General features: G+C 47.9%; 1 long non-coding RNA gene across 4 annotated transcripts in view; it reads left to right on the top strand.

Moving 5' to 3' along the window:
- Window positions 1–21,411, top strand: part of LOC133239459 (uncharacterized) — a 94,486-nt gene that overhangs the window by 64,236 nt on the left and 8,839 nt on the right. For 3 of the 4 annotated variants that reach the window (XR_009733839.1, XR_009733837.1, XR_009733838.1), the window contains one exon: window positions 3,750–4,843. The exons of the other annotated variant lie outside the window; for it this stretch is intronic. This is a non-coding gene — a long non-coding RNA (uncharacterized LOC133239459). Of the gene's footprint in view, window positions 1–3,749; window positions 4,844–21,411 lie in introns of those variants that run through there. 4 annotated transcript variants of the gene reach the window in all.

Below are 21,411 nucleotides of genomic sequence, written 5' to 3'. Positions count from 1 at the left end.
AATGAATATTCTGGACTGATTTCCTTTAGGATTGACTAGTTGGTTCTCCTTGCAGTCTAAGGACCTTTATGAAATGCACATCTGACTGTCTCTTTCTGCCTAAAACCTTCCATGGCTCCCCATTGCCTCCGAACAAAACCCAAACTTTCCAAGTACCATGAGACCCATCGTGACGTGGCTTCTCCTCCTCTTTTCTCTCCACTCTTCACCGTCTGCTCCTCACTTGGCAAATTGAGGTGCTGCCCTCTCCTCACCTGCCAGTCCTCCCTGTACCAGACTCTCCCCCTCCCCAGGCCTTCACACAACCATAGACCTCCTTCAGAGCTCCCTGTGATTCCCCTCTAGGAGCTTTCTTCATCCTCACAACCACCCAGAGAGGAGGGTGGTGTATCCTGGTTTTAGAGAGAACGAGCCTAAGGCACAGAGAATTTAAGTCCTCATAGCTTTAAAACCAGAGGAAGTGAATGTGTTAGCCATTCATTTGTGTCTGACTCTGTGACCTCCTGGACTGTAGCCCACAGGGCTCCTCTGCCCATGGAATTCTCCAGGCAAGGGTGCTGGAGTGGGTTGCCATACCCTTCCCCAGGAGATCTTCCCGACCCAGGGATCAAAACCGGGTCGCCTGCATTGCAGGCAGATTCTTTACTGTCTGAGCCACCAGGGAAACCCTATGTTACATATATTTTACCACAATTAAAACAATTTTTAAAATTACATAATAAAAATAGAGTTCATGGGGAAAATGGAGTTGGGACATAACACAAAAACTTGGTTGATTACACATTTTAAAAAATACGTCTTTACCGAGCCAAACATTAGCACAGTTTTGTATGTGTTGAATGGTTAAAACATAAATATGACAATAAACATGGTACTTCACCTTGAAGGAAAAATACAGGAAAGATACAGAACAGAGATTCTCAAACTTTTTAGTCTCAAGACCCTTTTATACTCTTAAAGAATTTTGAAGAATCCCAAAGGGCTTATGCTCATGGCGTTTGTATCTATTGATATTTTCCATACTCACAATTAAAGCTGAGAAATGTGCAGCAAACAAGAACACAGAAGTGCACAGTCCATCAGGGTGATGACATTATCACATGTCACATAGCTTCCAGAAAACCCCACCGCACACTCATGAGAGAAGGAAAGGGGAAAAGGCAAATAACAGCATAATATTCTCTGATGAGAATAGTTTTGACCTCTTGGGTCTCCTGAAAGGATCCAGAGGATGCTTGAACGTTCCCAGAACATACTTTCTCTTAAATTTGGTTTTGGCTGCGCTGGGACTTTGATGCTGTGCTCAAGCTTTCTCGAGTTGTGGCTAATCTTCGTTGTGGGGCACAGGTTCCTGTTGCAGTTGCTTCTCTTATTGTGGAGCACAGGCTCTATGGCACTCGGGCATCAGTAGTGGCAGTGTGTAGGCTCAGTAATTGTACCTCCTGGACTCCAGAGCACAGGTTCAGTAGTTATGGCACAGGGGCTTATCCCACTGCACGTGGGATCTTCCTGGACCAGGGATCGAACCCCTATATCCTGCATTGGCAGGTGGATTCTTTACCACTGAGCCACCAGAGAAGCCCCCCAGAACATTCTATCCTAGGACTAAGGCAAGGTCTCTAGAGGGGCTGCGGAGAGGATGGGAAAGGGGAGACGAGGGTATCTGAAAGGGAAATAAAGTACAGTTCAGAAAAGCCTCACTACAAGGAGCTCCAAAAAGGCTGACAGATGCAGGGAGACCAGCAGGGAAAGCCAGCCGTGCCCACTTGACCTGGTACAGCAGCCCCTGAAGCTTGGCAAGTGGCCCAAGGCTGCCCACAGTCAACTGCTCCCTGAGAGTGTGCCTTCCGGCCCTTCCCTGGGGCCCCCAGCCAGCGATGCTCTCCAGGTTATTCCTGATTTGATGCAGGAAGGTGCTCTTGTTTGCAAGTGGTTTTTCTGCCGGCCAAGCCCTGCCTTGTGATGCTCCTGCAGATCCAGCGTGAGTGGCAGACAGTTTAATAAGGCTTATTGAAAAACAAAAACAAATCAGCTTATTCTCAGTGTGAAATGAGTCATGCACAGCCTTAATCCCCTGTGGTCACTCCGCGCTCCACAGCTAGCCACCTGTCCTAGTCCCCACAGACCTCCTCAGTGAAGGTTACGTCCCCTTTCCAATGACGTGGAGCAGAAATCCAGTAATGCATTCAGCACAGTGAAAACTTAATCCCAAATATCATTTTTACTCATCTGAGGAAAGTTAACCTGCTGAAGATTCAATTCAACAAACACTGTCTCCGAATTGAGGTCATCCATTTACTTAATTGTAACACTGCTGCTTCTGACACAAGGTCTGATCAACACCCAGGTCAGGGCTCTCGGATGGATTTTATTCATCACGTTTTCTGCTTCCCTCTGAGTAAGTGAAGCCAGGATGGAGTTGGGATTGGCAGTGTCTTCTTGCTGATGCCAAGCAGAGCTCCCCAAACACATGGGCATTTATGGAACAGGAGGGGTCACAGGCCCAGGGGTATCAAATGACATGCCCCTTTGGGAGGACTAGGAGCCTCTTCAGCAGGGGGGCTCCTGGGCCACATGGGAGAAATGAGGAAGGGCTGTGGAGCCTGGAAGGAAGGTCCCTGCACTACGGGAGTAGGGTGCTCCCTAGTAGGGTGGTCGTCAGGGTAATCCAGAAAATGGAACCAATAAGATGTGCATATACATAGAAAGGGGCACCCCAGGTGGCTCAGTGGTAAGGAATCCACCTGCCAAAGCAGGTCTCTCAGGAGATGTGGGTTCAGTCCCAGGGTTGGGAAGATCCTCTGAAGAAGGAAATGGCAACCCACTCCAGTATTCTTACCTGTAAAATCCCATGGACAGAGGAGCCTCACGGGCTACAGTCCAGAAGGTTGCAAAGAGTTGGACATGACTGAGCAATAACACATACAGATACATAGAAAGATTTATTCTACAAAATTGGCTTACATGACATGGAGGCTGACAAGTCCCAGGATCTGCAGGGTGAGTCGGCAAGCTGGAGACCAAGGAGAGCAAATGGTGTAGCTCCAGTCTGAGTCTGAAGGCCTGAGAAGTGGAAGAGCCAATGGTATAAGTTCCATCCCAAGAGCTGGCAGGCTCAAGTGCCAGGAAGAACCAGTACTTCAGTTCCTCTCAGAAGGTAGGAAAAAGCCACCATCTCAGTCAGCAAGCAGTCAGACAAGAGGAATTCGGTCTTACTCAGGAGATGGTCTACCTTTTTGTTCTTTTCAGGCCTTCAACTGATTGGATGTGGCCCACCCATATAGGAAGGGCAATCTGCTTTACTTAAGCTACTGATTTACATGTTAACCTTATCCAGAAACAACCTCACAAAAAAACACACAAAATAATGTATTACCAAATATCCGGGTGCCCTGGGGCCCAGGCAGGTTGACACATAGAATTACTCAACACAGATACCCACAGAAAAAGGGAGACAAATCAAGAGGGAAAGATGGTGCTCACTCAGAAGGAGGGAGAGCAGAGAAGCTGGCTGCCCCAGGCCCCAGGTCAGGCTGGTGGTTGTGCCAGGGCTGGGGGTTCCCCTTTTGTGAGTTCTTCCTGGTCCTGCAGCAGTGGGGAGCATGCCATAGAGGTAGGATAACTTTGAAAGGCCTGTGGGGCCTGAACCATTAGAAAGCCAGGCCTTTGGACAGTTATCTGGGGCCAAGGAGGACCTGGCCCCTTACATCTTAGACCAGGATGTCTCCCTTCTGATTACATTTCTGCAGGTTTATTGATTAAAGTTGAGTCTCCTACAATGAACAATGAAAGAAAAGGGCCTTCATCAAGGAGAAAAGGAAGGAAATAGAATTCAGAGAACTGGCCCAGGACCCTTGCAACACCTGGCAAGTACATCATCTCATTGAGCAATGAAGAAGGACATGGTGGCCCTCCTATAATTAATCACAGTTCATTATGATGTCATAGTCAACATAACCAAGTGCTTATGATAAACCTGACTCTGTGCTTTATGGTCTTGACTCATTCAATCTGTTAATCACATTAACTGGAACAACTCCAAAAAGTGGGAGGAAGAAAGTGAGGCCCATAGGCATGCACTGACATGGGGTCACACAGCTGCTGAGAGCGGAGAGCTGGGGCTTGAACCCACATAGTCCTTCCGTAATTATCTACTCCACTACCCACCTCCTCACTTGAGTGGATTCTGCCATGTGGGCCTCCCAGGTTTAGGTTATGACCTGGACACTGGAGAAACTGAACTGAGACTCAGCTGGGCACAGGCCCAACAGCACGGCTGAGTGGAGTGAAAAGCAGACTTGCTGGGGTGAAGGATGACCAGACCAGCTTCCCACCTGGATCCCTCTGTCTCCTGTCTTTCTCTCATCATGGCCACAGGCAGCCTGTGGAAGAGCATTACCAGAAAATCAGGAAAGAAAGAGACAGCCCTCTGTTAAAGAGAAACCCAAAGGCCCCAGATGACATCTCCTGTACTAAAGCCTCTGCTGACAGATCTGACAACTATAGTTTGCCCTTCCCCAGGAAGGTAATGGTACTAAGCCAGTCTGGAATTTCCTGGTCAGCACCAATGAGATCATCTATCACGGGGCCATCTCCATTTCCCCCACCAAGGGATGAAGAGGTAACCTGCATGATAGACCTTCATCCCCTGCCTCTGCCCCCAAGAAGGTGACCTGGTCTGAAACAATCCTTTCTTGTCTTTTGCTAAAGAGCTTCCTTGCCTCACCCTCCTCCTGCCTATAAAAACCATCCATTTTGTGTAATTCCTCTGAGCATCCTCTACTCACTAGGTGGGATGCTGCTGCATTCTTTAATCATTGAATAAAACCAATTAGATCTTCAATTTTACCCATTTGAATTTTTTTTTTTTTTTTTTTTTTTGAGCACACTCAAACAAGGCTACCCTGGAGGAGGGCATGGCAACCCACTTCAGTTTTCTGGCCTGGAGAATCCCCATGGATAGAGGAGCCTGGTGGGCTATAGTCCATAGGGTCACAAAGAGTCAGACATAATTGAAGTGACTGAGCACACACACACAAAGCAAAGCTAAGGGGGAGGTGGCAGCTCCAAAGACAGCAGTAGGGGTACCCCCACCTACAGGGAGAGCTGACATTCTGGAAGAGGGAGACCAGGAGGCTGTTCCTGTCTGAGGGCCCATCAGCCTCCTGTGCCCCCTCTAAGCTCCCCCATTACATCTGTAAACCCCCTGCTGATGGCACCTCTGTCTCCTCTCAACACACAGCAGACAATCCACCATCCCAGCGGCCCCTGGGCTCCAACCATGACAGTGCTTCCCAAGCCAGCCTCAGGCCTCTCCTTATCCCAGAGGAAAACAGCTAAGTCTGCCCTTCAAGTCCAGAACAAGCTCTGAATTTTAATTCTGGATTTAATTCCATGTGGGTTGAGCCAGGAGCCATTCGGAGACGGATTAGCAGCCCTGACACTGAGCCTCTCATCTTTGGGAAAAGCGACATAAATCAACACCCACTAAGCCCAGCCCTGTGGAAGCCTCCCTGTGACCCCCAAGAGTGCTTTTGGGAATGATCCCTCTGAAAGGTTGTTGTTGAATCACACGAATACACCGGGATTCTTGGCCCCCGGAGGAGAAGAATTCAATCCGGGGCCAGAGACGAGGCTTGATCGCTCAGAGCTTTTGTGTAATAAAGTTTTATTAAAGTATAAAGGAGATAGAGAAAGCTTCTGACATAGGCATCAGAAGGGGGCAGAAAGAGTACCCACTTGCTAGTGTTAATGAAGTTATATACTCTCCAGTGAATCCAAAGAATGTCTGGAGGTTGTAAAGACCTCATCAGACCTACTCCCATAATTTACATTTTAAGATAACAGAATTAGCCAGAAGGTTTAATCCAAAGACTGTCCTTAATCCAGAGACTGTCCTCAGGCAGGATACATTATTGTTATATAATCCTAAGGAATGTGGAGAAAGAAAAAAAGTTTGTCCTTTCTTCCTCCTTGAGAATTCCAGACCCCTCTCTCCTTGGGGACCCCTAGACTCCCTATCAACCTGTTTAGGAAATGACTGTATCACCCTCTGGGCCAGTTCACCATCTTTTTAGGATCACTCTGCCCAGCCCAGAGCAGGACTCAGCAACATGACAGGAAGGTGACCAGAGGGGAAGGACACAGCAGAAATAAGAGGTGTAATGCCAATCCCACAGATTCCTGGGAGGATTTCCTCCTCATAACCCTTGATGGACACCACACACACCAAAACTGGGAGAACAAAAGGGAGCCTGAGGAACTGGGGCTGGTATTAGTCAGAGTCCGCAGAGAAACAGAACTAATTAGAGACATGCACATGTAGTCTAAAGGCCTGCAAATCAAGAGATATGTACGTACACCTGATGGTGAATGTTCCAGTCTGAAAGCCAGCAGACTGAAGACCCAGGAAGAGCTGGTGCTTCAGTTCCTGTCCAAAAGCAGGGAAAGGCTGATGTCCGCGCTCTACTGTCAGGCAGGGGAAGTTCTCTCTCACTTGCAGAAGAGTCAATCTTTTCATTTTACCAGGTCTTCAGCTATTTAGATGAAGCCCACCCACTGTAGGAGGGTAATCTGCTTTCCAGCATCTGTGGATTCAGATATTAATCTCACCCAAAACCACCCTCACAGACACCCTGAAATAGTGTTTGACCAAATATCTGGGCAACCTGTGGCCCAGTCAAGTTGACAAATAAAATTAACCATCACAGGGCTCAGTGTAGAAAAAGAGAGGATACTTAGCATAAAAACACTTAAGCGCTATGCAAGAGAAGTCACCTTTGACCCAGGAAAGGCCTGATTGTCTTTAAGGTTCCCCACTCTGAGGTCAGAGCAGATCCAAAGCCAAGTGGGATTGAGTGACTGCAGGACTGAAGAGGGACCCTGAGGAGAATCCTTGGGAGGAGCCCAGAGTAAGGGAATATGCAAAATACGTACCACCTGGTCCTTACGTAAATCCAAAACAGACTCCTACCTTCTGTCTCAAAGTTAAAATTATTTATGCTGTCATTTCATCTTGCAAATAAATGTTGTAACACAAATCATTCATTCAATCCCCCTAATAATTACCAGCTCATTTGTGAGCGATTTTTTTAATTTGTTCTGGCTGCCACTAGCTGGGAGGTCCCTGTCTAAGCCATGATTGACTTAGTGCATGCATGCGAAGGCTCTGTTTTATCCGATTATTTTGTGACCCCATGGACTGTAGCCAGCAAGGCTCCTCTGTCCATGGAATTTTCCAGACAAGTACACTGGAGTGGGTTGCCATTTCCTACTCCAGGGAATCTTCCTGACCTAGGGTTTGAACCTGTGTCTCCTGCATTGGCAGGCAGATTCTTTACCATTGAGCCACTGGGGAAGTTCCCAATTGACTATCTGCTGCTGCTGCTAAGTCACCTCAGTCGTGTCTGACTCTGTGTGACCCCAGAGATGGCAGCCCACCAGGCTCCCCCGTCCCTGGGATTCTCCAGGCAAGAACACTGGAGTGGGTTGCCATTTCCTTCTCCAATGCATGAAAGTGAAAAGTGAAAGTGAAGTCGCTCAGTCGTGTCCGACTCTTAGTGACCCCATGGACTGCAGCCTACCAGGCTCCTCCGCCCATGGGATTTTCCAGGCAAGAGTACCGGAGTGGGGTGCCATTGCCTTCTCCGAAATCTAGACTGCATCAATTTCTTTTTTGTTTTGTTTTATTTTTCAGAGAAAATTTTTATTTAAATACATTGTAAATACAGTGTGAGGTTTCCCTGGTGGCTGCAATACAGGAGACCTGGGTTCGATCCCTGGGTCGGGGAGTTCCTTTGGAGAAAGGAATGGCTATTCAACCCAGGATTCTTGCCTGGAGAGTTTCATGGACAGAGGAGCCTGGCGGGCTACAGTCCATGGGGGTCGCAAAGAGCAGGGCAGGACTGAGTGACTAACACACACAAGCATAGCCTGAGTAGACGGTATACGAAAGCTGAAAAATCCTCAGTGCTACCCAGACCTTCAGCCTCCACATGTCCTTCACCTCCCCGACATGGGCGGGAGGACTGGGCCATGTTCCGGATGCTGCCTCCACCCTGCCCTAGTGGACTTACAAACCTCAGAGCTGCTTAACTTCCCCTGACATATTCTTAGCTATGCATTCACCTCCTGAATGTTTCTGAAATCTGTAGCTTATACATCCCTCACGTTTCAAAGCCTTGAGTATAAAGTATATAAGAGAGAAGGAAAGACTGCATCAAATTCTTCCAAGGACGTCGGCGTCAGGGTGATGGTCACGAGGTCCCGGGCACCTGGTGTCCTCTTACAGCCAGTGAAGCGTGGCCTTGTGCCCACATGTCATGGCTAGGAACACACACACCTACCCCATCGTCTGGAGGGAGAGAGCCTCTGCCACTGTGGCTGCCTGCCTTGCCACCTGCTCTCTTGTACCCACCAATGCTGGCTGCTCTGGGGCAGTGGGCTGGCATGGCATTTACTCTCACTGCCCCCATCCACTTGGTGCCATCAAGGGCTGCCAACCTACTCTCCAGCATCTGGACACCTGGTAACCTCTAGGCTGCCAAGGCCAAAGTCTGCCAGGAACTACAATGATGCTTCGTAGTCTCGTGAACTAGTACTTTTTACCATCTGGTATGAGAGGATTTCAGTATTTTAATCACCATGAGGAATTACCAGTGTGTCCTTAGCAAATCACAATCCTGAGTCAGAAGGACCTAGGGGCCATGAGGAAGTGGGGACGGGGATAGAAGGGCAACCAATGAGGAGGGGTTCCTCTATAGGCTAGACAGGAGCAGCTGAGGGAGGCAGCCCAGGAATCTAGCGTTAAGGCCCCCATTGTCCCTGAGGGGATGGGGAATGAGCTGGAAAGAGAAGCTAGAAGTACGGGTCTGCTTTGAACATCTGAACTCTGCACCCTTAACCACTCAGTGGTAAAAACTAAGGGTGAAGTGCTGGGCAGATGTACCATGGACCATGCACCCACACCATGCCAGGCTCCGTGGAAGGCATGCCCTTAATAGTTTTCTTTACATTTCTCAAAGAAACTATCTCTTTAAAGAACATATTGTCTCACATTTTACATGAGGATAGTGAAGCTCGGAGAGTTGGGACTTATCTATTCATTCACCCTACAAATGAAGATACCAAGTACTGTGCCTCGCACTAAGTAAGGACTGACCCAAACAGACATGGGCCCTGGCTTCATGGAGCTTACAGTCTGGTGAGGAAGACACACATTAAAGAAGTGAAGCGAAAGTTGCTCAGTCATGTCCGACTCTTTGCAACCCCAGGGACTATACAGTCCATGGGATTCTCCAGGCCAGAATCCTGGAGTGGGTAGCCTTTACCTTCTCCAGCAGATCTTCCCAAGCCAGAAATTGAACCCAGGCCTCCCACATTGCAGGCAGATCTTTACCAGCTGAGCCACGAGGGAAGCCCACATTAAAGAAATGAGCCCACAAATAAATATATGATTATATGTCACTGTAAAGTATAGTTAGAAAAAGGCCAAGGGTAGCATGAGAGTGAATGATGTGGGGACCTAATGCAAACAGGCCTCTCAAAGAGAACTTCCATCTGCAGGAGCCCTCCGTGACCCAGCCAGTGAGCTGCAGAACCAGGATTCTAATGCACGGCCTTGTTCTTCCCAGTGGTTCCCCATCACTAAGCAAATGGGAACAGAGGGGCTGATCAATCTCCCCTTTGATATCTACAAGTCTTGGACATACTGTTGGCTGCTGTGGCCTAAGTTTCTCACTTCTACCTTCCCATCATCTATCCTATCTATCTCTCTTGGTGTATGGGGTTGGGATAAGTCAGACATGGAAAGCTAGTGATGGGACCACTTAAAAAAATGTTGACCAGTAGCAAGAAGCTTAGAGGCCCATTCCTGACTTTGCTGCTTACCAAGGATGAGACTGAGACACTTTGCTTTGCCCAGACTCTAACGGGTCATGCAGTGATCATGGTTACCTTTCAGTAAGCACCTACCACAGGTCAGAAGCTGAATAGCTGCTTTCGGTGAGCATTGTCTTCTGTGGTTGCCTGAATGATCAACCCTGATTCTTAATTCCTCCCTGCACTCATGCTCTTGCCTTGGGGCAATTGTGGGCAGACTGTGCTTCCTGATGCTTGTCACCAAGCCCAGCCACGTGACTTACTTTAGACAATGGGATGTTAGTAGAAAAGATGCAAGCAAGGACTTGAAATGCGCCTGAGCAGTCTTTTTCTTGTGTGTCTGCTCTGGCTATGAGAAGAGATTCCCCTAGGCAGCTGTTGCCACCTCAGCCTGGGCCCGCAGTAGGATTCGTGGAGCAGACTGGAGTTATCCAGACACACAGCTTGAACCAGAGCTGCCCAGCCTAGCCCAGCTCCGGTCCCAGCCAACCCTTGGAAACATTAGAAATAAATATTTTGTTGTTGGATGTCACTGAGATGTACTGGTTGACTGTTACACAGCGATAGCTAGCTGACACAGTATTTAAACCTCACAACAAATCTATGAAGTTTTGTTTGCTATCATTTTCTAGATGGATAAACTAGAATTGAGGTTTATTCTTTGGCCTATGTCATAAATTAGCGTGTGGCAGAGTTGGGATTCAAAGCTAGGACTTTCTGGGGCTAAAGTCCTCCAAAAGGTTAGTATTGATGCTGCTTCAATAAAACCTTTGCATTGATACTGATTCTGTGATGATGTAAATTTGGACGTGATGTACTGGACAACTGGCCCCTAGAGCCTGGAGCTGCCCAGTTGCACAAGTTTATCCTACTTGTTTTATAGACTTATCAGTGATGCCATCCTAATTCATTTGTATAAAAATTTAAGTGCCTGTTTAATAGCATGTTTTGTGATCCTGGGCTGTCCCTGGTAAGCAGGAGACGCCGGTTCAATTACTGGGTTGGGAAGATCCACTGGAGAAGGGATAGTCTACCCACTCCAGTATTTTTGGGCTTTCTTGGTGGCTCAGCCGGTAAAGAATCCACCCACAATGCAGGAGACTTGGGTTCGATCCCTAGGTTAGGAAGATCCCCTGGAGAAGGGAACGGCTACCGACTCCAATATTCTAGCCTGGAGAATTCCAACGACTGTATAGTCCATGGGGTCTTAGAGTCAGACACGACTGAGCAACTTTCACTTCACTCTGTGGTATTACAGCAGGTTTTGTGGTATTAAAATTCACTAGAAAGCAGGACCAATTTTTAAAATAAAACTTACATGTCTTGGAAAGGGAGAAAGAGAAATGAAGGAGATGGATTGTATTTGACAAGATAAAAATCCCAGTGAGGGAAAGAAGGAAAAAGAGATGATTATTATTCATTTCAAGAGGCTGGAGTGGAGCTAACACTCCAACCAGGAGATCCGTGAGAAGACTCTTGTGGTTATCACCAGGCAAGTGACAGTGGTAACTTGAGTGAGGGAGAAAGGGTTAAGTGAGCTCCTGGAGAATGAAAACACATGATGTGGCAAGTGTCCTAAAGCCACGCTGTGAGGGAACTGGGCAAGTCAACCAACCTAAGATCAATGGCATCCTCCAAGTTCCTCCTCCCCATCCAAACTTAAGAGCTACAGAGCCCAACTCTCGGTCAGGGCTGGTTTCCAGTTAACCGGGCACCTCATCTCTTCTTCAGCCTGGGTCGGGGTCCCCAATTAGCTGGAGTCCCCAGCAGGATCCCACGTCCTCATAGCAGGAGGGCAGCTGTGTGACCTGGGCTGAGTTGTGTCCCCACTCCCCACTCCACCTAGGCCTGCTCCACCCTCACGGGAAGGGTAGATTGCAGACCTGGGTCAAGGCTGAAGAGATGCTGGAGAAGCTTCCAGTTTTCGTAGAGGCCAAGGTGGGGGTGGGGAACAATGTGGAGGAATCCAGGCTTGAACTGCTTTGGATCAGAGACTGATCTTCTGTCTGCAGGGCATGAAGTGAAAGCCAGGAGGGGGGTTGATTTATCTACCACAGGATAAACCAGACCTCTGCTCTTCATCCCATCAGATTCAACTCGTAAGGAAGGCCTGGGGACAGGGATCAGAAGCCCTTGGCCCTTGTCAGGCTGTCTCTGGTGGTAGCGGACATCTGCTCTTTGCTCCCTTAAAACTCAGCAGTGGAAACTTGGGCAAATAAAGGACAACCATGTGGGTCACTGAAAGATACCAGGACCTCAGCCTCGCTGCCTCCTGTATCCCCGGACTTGGTTCCAGAGGCCAGTTCTGCCAAGGGTGGAGAAGCCTTTCCCTGCTTAAGCATCTGGGTCATGGCTTTCCTAAATGTTAGTTTCTGAGCAGGCTGACTTCCTTAGGCAGTGACTAAGCTTCGAAGTCATAAAACCCGGTACTAAACCTGTCAATGAGGCTGTCAACCGGGCCAGGATGCAGACTGTAGGTGTCGTTTGCAGCCAGGCAAGGCCCCGTACTTCCAGTTCCTCCAAGTGCCCCAGGCAGTCCTTGTCTGACCTGCTCTGAAATCCACAGGCTCTCCAGGTCCTTTGTGATGGGCCAGGAGGTCCAGCTGGCATCTACCTCGGATGCAGAGCAGGACTGTGCCTGGGTAGAAAGATGGGCCAAGATGAGTGTGACTTAGATGACCTACAGAGTTATTCTCTGAAACCCTTTCTGAATCTGTGGGCAGAGAACCCTGGGATGTGATGGAGGGGGCTGTCTCCCAAGGGGTTTCCAACTCAGCTCATTGCAACACCATGCGCTTCCCGTTGATGGTTTTCACACACAGTGGTCGTGAAACCCACAGTCTGAAGAGACTGACCTCAGCTCAGTTCAGCCACATGACTTGGGCAGGAGGCATTTTGCTCTAAGCCTCAGTGTTTTTCAGCCATAAAGTGGGAACAATAGTATCTCCTGTCCTGCCTGCTCCACAGGCATTTGGAAAAGCTCAAAAGGAATAATATACTCAGAGGATTTGAATAAAGGCAGAGTGCCCCATAACAATGGAGAATAACAAGTCTTGAGTTCAACCCAGCAGACCTTTACCAAGTGCCTCCTCTGTGCCAGACGATATCTGGGCACCAGAGATCAGAGACGAGGGAGGATACAATTCCTGCCCCCATGGGCTCAGCACTCTGCTGTGTGCTTGGGAGAGACAAAAATGTCTCCTAATGATAGCTTCCCAGGTGGTGCTAGTGGTAAAGAACTCTCCTGCCAACGCAGGAGACTTAAGAGATGCAGGTTCAATCCCTGGCTCAGAAAGATTTCCTGGAGAAGGAAATGGCAACCCACTCCAGTATTCTTGCCTGGAGAAATCCATAGACAGAGGAGCCTGGCAGGCTACAGTCCATGCGGTCGCACAGTTGGACATGACTGAGCACACACACACAATTCATTTTAATAATAACAGCTCATTCACTGAGCACTTGCTATGGCCCAGGCTTGAGTTAAATACCTCACGTACATGTAATCCTTGGACAACTAGGCAAGGAAAGCATGGCTATTTTCATTTTACAGATGAGGAAACTGAAGTTCAGTGGAGTCCAGACATTTACCCAAGGTCACTCAGCTAAGCAGCGATTTCAAAAATCTCTCTTCCCAAATGTGCATTCTTCTCTCCTGGACTCAGCCACTATGCACTTGTTTTAAATAGTTTTCTTTTGCAACCTTTAGCAACAGGACTAAAGAGCTTTGAGCTTTATTGTGTCCGTGTACACAGGGATGTGGGTATAGAATCCATATATCAATAGAGCAGCAGTGTAGAATGGATGCTTTTGAGCTGTAGTGTTGGAGAAGACTCTTTAGAGTCCCTTGGACTGCAAGAGATCAAACCAGTCCATCCTAAAGGAAATCAGTCCTGAATCTTCATTGGAAGGACTGATGCTGAAGCTGAAACTCCAATACTTTGGCCACTTGATGTGAAGAACTGACTCCTTGGAAAAGACCCTGATGCTGGGAAAGATTGAAGGCAGGATGAGAAGGGGACGACAGAGGATGAGATGGTTGGATGGCATCACCAACTCGATGGACATGAGTTTCAGCAAGCTCTGGGAGTTGGTGATGGACAGGAAAACCTGGCATGCTGCAATCCAAATCTGAATCACAAAGAGTCAGACACAACTGAGTGACTGAACTAAACTGATGGAAGCATCTTGTCTGTCTTCCTATTTAGACTGAACCCATCTCCCAGCAAGTGACCAGCCTCTCTGTGCAGTGGGCCCACAAGTAGCAGTCACAGCATGCCCTGGCCCAAACTTCCGCTTATTTAGAAGCAAGCAGACTGTCCCAAGCCAGGCCTCCTTTTCCTGCAGCAGAACCTTGGGCAAGCTTTCTCACTGACCTAGTGTTCTCTGTGCCATGAGAGGAGAGTGACACCTGCTTTGAGGTGCTTTCATGGAGGTGACAGAGAAGACGCCGCTACAAACCGCGTGGATCCTGGAGAGCCTTCACCGCCGGCTCCTCCCCACTCCTTCCTGCCCCCGCCCCTCCATTTCCGGTCCCAGGCCCTCAAGGTAGACGCTGCCCTCAGCCTTCCGGGCAGGCCGGGGTCCGGCTCTGGAATCTTCTCCCACTTCTCAGAGGGTTCAGCCCAGCAGAGGTTGGCGGGTTTTTTTTCTTGTCGGGATGAGAGGATTGTGGTGACTGGCTCAGGCACCCGGGAAGGTGGGGAGCCTCTCCCACAGTACAGGCTGTCTTAGATGTGGCTCCAAACAGACGTCTGTGCCAAACACCCATTTTCAATCAGCAAGCGTGGGGTGGGCTCCAGCTGGTCTGAAGGCTCAGAGAACAGAGAGAGAAACCTGCCCCCAGGGGCTCCCCAAGGCCAGACGAGACACAGGCTCACGTCCATGCTATAAAGGGCTGCAAGTGTTTCCATGATGTCTTCGTGAGCTCTGGGGGCCCAAAGGTGAGGCTGGGGATTCCTGCAGGGAGGAGAGAGATCAGGGCTGGCTTCCTGGATGGGCGCCCCCATCGTGAGAACTGAAGATGCATTCAGAGGGAGGCAGTGGAAGGAGAAGTGAAAGCAGTGGTGTGGAGTTTACAGGTTCAAGGAGCTCCCAGGCCGACCCTTCCGTAGTAGCAGCCTTTCCCTACCATGGCAGGCTACAATATCCATGGGCAGTACCTAGGCAGAGGACTGTGTGCAATTTCTCAGTCCTGGCCGACTCTGGGACTCTGTGAACTGTAGCCCACCAGGCTCCTCTGTCCATGGGACTCTCCAGGCAAGAATACTGGACTGAGCTACCAGTTCCTTCTCCAGGGGATCTTCCCAACCCAGGAATCGAACCCAAGTCTCCTAGGTCTCCCACCCTAGCAAGCGGATTCTTTACTCCTGCACCACCAAGATATCTGCCTGGTCTCCCTGGGGCTCCAGCCTTTAAACTTGCCTTTGCCAGCAGTCACAGGCTCACTCTGCTATTCAGCATGACTAGCTCCGAAGGGTAGAATTAGACCAGAGAATGAAGCTTTGTGGATATTTCACTTTAACCACATCTAGTTGAATTTGTTGTCATACAAATATAGGATTGTAAATACATTTATTTTTACTCTTTTAAAATAAAAGTGGGGATTGGTGGAGAGCAGAGGGATGAGGTAGGTGAATGGGAAAAAGAGACCTTTCCATGGCTTGTTTGCAGTGAGAGATTCTGGTTGACCCATCCCAGACAGGACCTGGGCAGAGTGAGGAAGACAATGGTGCCAAGCTCTTGCCTTCTTCTTCTTCCCTTCCTTCTCCCAAACACTGGGTTTGGTATCCAGAGGCTGAACCCACCTGTGCCCCTTCAAATTTTCTGTCCATTAAGCTCACTCTGTCCATTAAGCTTATTCAGAAACAGCACTTAGAGTCTCACACCAAAGCTGATCTGAACCCAGAGCTGGGGTGAAGCCCCAAATGGCCACCATTTGATTATTTTTCCATGTAGCTCATGGTCTTGCTTTGACACTGTTTTTACCAATACATATAAAGAGATTTAATGTGTGATACTTAGATATACCCCCAAAAGTTTAAAATTTAATATAAGTACCACCTGTATGCTCACCACCCAGGTTAAGAAACAAACTTTTTACCGATAGAATTGAAACTGATCACACTCTCTCCTCCCTCTCCTCAAAAGAATCTGAATTTGGGGTCCATCCTATATATCTATTGGAATTACATTTGGCTACAAATCAGAGAAACCCCAAAACAGCTGTTTAAGTAGGATAGCAGTTTATTCACCTTTATAAAAAGAGAACTGGAGAAAAACAGTTCAGGGCTGCTGTGAGAGCTACATGATCAAGGACCAGCTGTGCTGTGTGCCAACAACCACAGCACAATTTCCGCCTCCTGGACTATGATAGCTGCAAAGATCCAGCCATTTCGTCTGCTTTTAAGCCAACAAGAAGGAGAAGGGAAGGAAAGAAGGTGACTTCTTAAAACTGCTTACTATGATTATCACATATCCCATTGCCCAGAACTTGGTCACAAAGCAACACTCAGTTGCAAGAGAAGGTGGAAGATGTACAGTAGTTTCATTCCAGCTAGCCCTGTGCCCAGTTAAAAATCAGGAGTCTCCTTCTAAGGAGGAAGCAAAGAGTGAGATTGTGAGACACTCAGTGGTCTCTGCCACATCACAGTCTTAACCAGAATGCCATTTTAGCACCTTGAAATGTTGAAGATGCCTGGTTTTGGTTTTTTGGGTTTTTTTTTTTTTTGTAAAGAAAATGCAAATATGAATAATAAAGCACAATGAATTTTCACAAATGGATCAAGATATAGAATGTTACCAAAAGCTCAGAAAGCCTCCGTTAAAAAAGAACTCAATTAGAAAATAAAATGCCAGGTTAGGAGCTAGCTCTTCCTGTGTTGGCTCACGAGAATTTCCCTTGCATTACTCCTTGGTCTTACAGTGGAGTATTCCTACTTTCTCTTCTGAAGTCTGCCTCCTGATGAACAAGCTGAAGTTGCACTTCCCTTAAGAGAAATCCTGACCCACAAGGGCTGTGTCCATGGATTTGGTTCTAAGCTATATTAGCTACAGAGAACTTTTATTGTGCAACTATGATGTGTCAGTGGATGTACTGAATGAAGACGCCGCTTTTTAATTTATTGATTTATGTTTGGCCGCTCTGGGTCTTCATTGCTGCACGTGGGTTTCCTCTAGTTCTGGTAAGCGGGTGTTACTTTCTGGTCGTGGTACATGGGCTTCTCTTTGAGCTGGCTTCTCTTTTGTGGGGCATGGGCCCCAAGGGTGTGCGGGCAACTTTAGTAGTTGGGGCATGTGAGCTGGTTTTTGGCACGCAGGCTTAGTTGCTCTGAAGTACGTGGAATCTTCCTGGACTGGGGATCAAACCCTTGTCCTCTGTACTGGCAGGCAGAGTCTTAACCACTGGACCACCAAGGAAACCCAAGATGCTGCGGTTAATGTCGTCCACACTCCTGGATTTCCCACTGCCCAGGGTATGTGATGTCACCTGGGATGATATTGTGGTGATTAAAAGAGAAAAAAGTGGCCCAAGTGGTCTGTAAATATGAAACAACTTAAAGACATTGCCACGGGCTTGCTGTTGGTCCTTTTCCAACGGGATCTGAGTTGTGAGCCCTCTGCCTCGTGGACCGCAGCCTGCCCCTAGGTTTCTGGAACTCTCAGGCTGCCTACGTGCTCACTTCCATGCTGCCTTCTTCCCTCCCTCCCTTTCATACTGTGCCAGCCCATATAGACTTAGCTCTTTTAATCTTGCTTCATCAATCATTTCTCTAAGTCAAGTCCCTGAAAATGTTTCCCCTGAACTCCCTCCAAACCATATCTAAACACTTACCTTCTGGTAAATGCATCATAGCCAATTCAGTCTGCCACCGCGCTTGTCCTTAGAGAAAGAGGATGTGGAAACTGCAGAGGAGGAGAAAAGGCAGGCACTGGCTCTCTTTGGACTGCTGTGTCTCTCTTTTGTAAAGATGCTGAAACAGCATTGAAAAGCCCTGCATGTAATCTACATTTTGGTCTTTACCATAGCAGTATAATCTGGTGGTTAAGGGTTTGGACTCTAGCTTGAGTGCCTGGGTTAATATCCTGGCTTCAACACTTGTTTGCTATGGCCAAGTCACTTAACTTCTTGGAGCTCTGACTTCCTCAGCTATAAAATGGGAATGATGAGTGTTTACCTCACTAGGCAGTTATGAGAATTAAATGAGATAATGCATGCATGGTATTTAATAAGTGCTCTGGGGCTGTTAGCTGTTGATTTATCCTGTGGCCCACCCAATATCCAGTCTTTCCTTGTCATTATTAGCAGAACGCCAATTTTATGCTGGGTGCCAATACACCTTGGTTTAAAAAAATGATGATACTAATGTTTCCTGGCTTCCTTTGCACCCAGTAGTCATGTGACACTGTTCTTGCCAAGGTGACATCAACTGGAATCTCCAGTAATGCACCCAGGGAAACTTTTTAAAAGGAGCAGACTGAATTGGCAAGTGCTTGTTTGTCCTTCTTCCCTTTCACCTTTTTCTTGTTTAGAACGTGAGTGTGATGTCTGGAGCTTCAGCAGCCATTTTCTAACCATGAGCCAACTTTGAGGTTGGAAGCCATATGCTTAAAATAAAGGAATAGAAAAATAAAAGGAGTCTGGAACTCTTCTCCCAGATGATGCTGTGGAGCTACCATACTAGTCGTGGAGTGCCTGCCTTCAGACTTCTCATTACTGAATGAATGAACAACCACCTCAATCTGCTTAAACTTTTATTTATCAGGTTCCTATGGTGGCTCAGAAGGTAAAGAATCTGCCTGCAATGCAAGAGACCTGGGTTCGATCCCTGGGTTGGGAAGATGCCCTGGAGAAGGGAGTGTCTACCCACTCCAGTATTCTTGCCTGGAGAAATTCACGGACAGAGGAGCCTAGCAGATGACAGTCCATGAGGTCGCAAAGTGTCAGACATGACTGACTGACTAACATTTTATTACTAGCAATAATAGCAATTATTACTAGCAATAACCATGCACAACTCCTAGATACCATAAGCATTAGGCTTCTTCTGATGAGGAACAACTCCAATTAGAGCTGGGCAGGAGAGCATAAAGTGGTTTCCACATTGCATGCCCCAGAAGCTGGGCAGTTCCATGGATCCCGCTTCTCAGACTGGAGATTGGGAGTGGGGGCATAGGGGACCCTATTGCCTCTTCTTACCCCATCTTTTTTTCCAACTTTCATTTCAATGTGCTGGAGGGGAAGAGGAGACCCACTTAGCTTTCATTTAAAGAACAGATTTCAGGGGAAAAAAAGTAAAAGGTTTAGAAACCAATGTACTTTTCCAACACCCTCATTTTACACATGAGTGATCTGAGGCCCCAAAAGGGAGGTCACTTGCCCAGTCGAGCTCAGCCAGGCAGAGCCAAGAGGAGAACCTGGGTTTTCTGCTCTTTCCGGGTGCCCTGCCAAGTGCTGGAGCTGCCACAAAATAAAAAAAAAAAAAAAAAGCAGATCTAAAGAGTTTACAGTCTCTGACGAAGCCCCAACCCTCTGAGCCCTGATCAGCTGCCGGCTTGGGAGAATGGACAGACCTCTCCAGTTAGAACTAATGAGGGCTGGGAAAGCCCTTTCAAGGATCTAGGCAGCCAGTGTGCCCTCCTGCTGAGAAAAATTTGGACCTGTTTCCTCTTCTAAGTAATTCATTAATTGTTTGTTTATTTTTTTTTTTAAACACACACACTGGATGCAAAGGAGGTAAATGGATGGTGTGAAATCCTCAGTACATGGGGTTCTTTGTCCCTGTTCCTGTAGTTCTCCTTTTCAAAATGCTGGCTTAATCAGTTCAAGATCAATGGCTGCTAAGTTGCAGCTGTAAACAGCGCCTCTTTCAAGGTCAATTAGAGAGCAGCCCAGTGTTCTACAGCAGGAGGTTGACTGCGGGAGGAGCAGCCTGGAGGGCCTGGGAGCACGGAGACTGCTATACCTGGCTGGAGGCCCTGTCCTTGCAGGGTTTCCCTATTCAGGCATACTTGATCTACTCAGTAGAAAATAAATGACCACTTCGGTGGAACTGGTGGCTCAGTGGTCAAGAATCCGCATGCCAAGCAGGAGACACGGTTTCGATTCCTGAGTTGGGAAGATCCCCTGGAGAAGGAAATGGCAACCCACTCCAGTACTCTTGCCTGGGAAATTCCATGGACAGAGGAGCCTGGTGGGCTACAGTCCATGGGGTCACAACAGAGTCAGACACGACTTAGCAACTGAATGACAACACTGGGTGGTATAGTAACAATTCAGAATATCTCATTCTAGGACTTGAACTAGAAACTCTTTTCCTTCTCCCTCCAGGCCATCCAACCGTCCATCTACCTAGCCAGTACGTATCGAGCACCTACTCACGGTCTACCACTGGTCCTGAAGAAGACAGGCAAGGTCCTCATTTGCAGCTTATCTGGGGGGCTAGGGGGAGAGACTGAAAACCAGCACGTTAACAAGCAAACAAACAGCAGCGCCTGTGGAAGCCGCCCAGAGGAGGCCACAGGGTACCTCCTCCAGGGCAGCCAGGACAATGCAGCTCTCCCCCCTCTCCCCCAGAACCTGCAGTTCAGGCAACCCAAGTTTGATCCCTGGGTCAGGAAGGTCCCCTGGAGAAGGGAATGGCAACCCACTCTAGTATTCCTGTCTGGAGAATCCTATGGACAGAGGAGCTGGGTGGGCTACAGTCCATGAGGTCACAAGAGTCGAACATGACTTAGCAAATAAACCACCACCATAACTGTCCTATAACTACACATCATGCAGTCTTATCTGATAAGTAACCTTATCAGATGCTTGCTTATTATCAAGCGCTCAGTGTTAAGTGCTTAACACTGGATTCTCCTGCTTAATGATTTTTGGAACCAGGCTTTCTTCCCTCCTGGTGACCCCAGACAACCAGCAGTAGAGAGGGACCCCCCAGCTTGCAGGGAGGCCTGGAATCAGGGTGACCTCCGCAGTACTTCCCTTTGTGAGCAATGAGCAAGGCCCCAGGGCTGCTTAAGGACACCTTTTTATAAACTACAGTTTTCAGAACAGCTGTGTGAGCCAAAATCAGCATTTGTAATCTTTCATAATTAGGAAAATAAAATAACAGTATAAAAATAAATAAAATAAATTCATTAGGCAACTATTTGAAAAGGCAGTGGAGGTGAACCAGAATATAGACACTACACTCAGAATCAGAGTTCAGTTCAGTTCAGTCGCTCAGTCGTATCCAACTCTTTGCCACCCCATGAACCACAGCACGCCAGGCCTCCCTGTCCATCACCAACTCCCGGAGTCCACCCAAACCCATGTCCATTGAGTAGATGATGCCATCCAACCATCTCATCCTCTGTTGTCCCCTTCTCCTCCTGCCCTCAATCTTTCCCAGCATCAGGGGCTTTACCAATGAGTCAGCTCTTCTCATCAGGTGGCCAAAGTATTGGAGTTTCAGCTTCAGCATCAGTCCTTCCAATGAACACCCAGGACTGATTCCCTTTAGGATGGACTGGTTTGATCTCCTGGCAGTCCAA

The sequence above is a fragment of the Bos javanicus genome, chromosome 26, assembly GCF_032452875.1.
Source record: "Bos javanicus breed banteng chromosome 26, ARS-OSU_banteng_1.0, whole genome shotgun sequence".
Taxonomy (NCBI): domain Eukaryota; kingdom Metazoa; phylum Chordata; class Mammalia; order Artiodactyla; family Bovidae; genus Bos; species Bos javanicus.
Note: the sequence above shows the minus strand (reverse complement) of the source record. Positions and strands in the feature narration are given on the sequence as shown.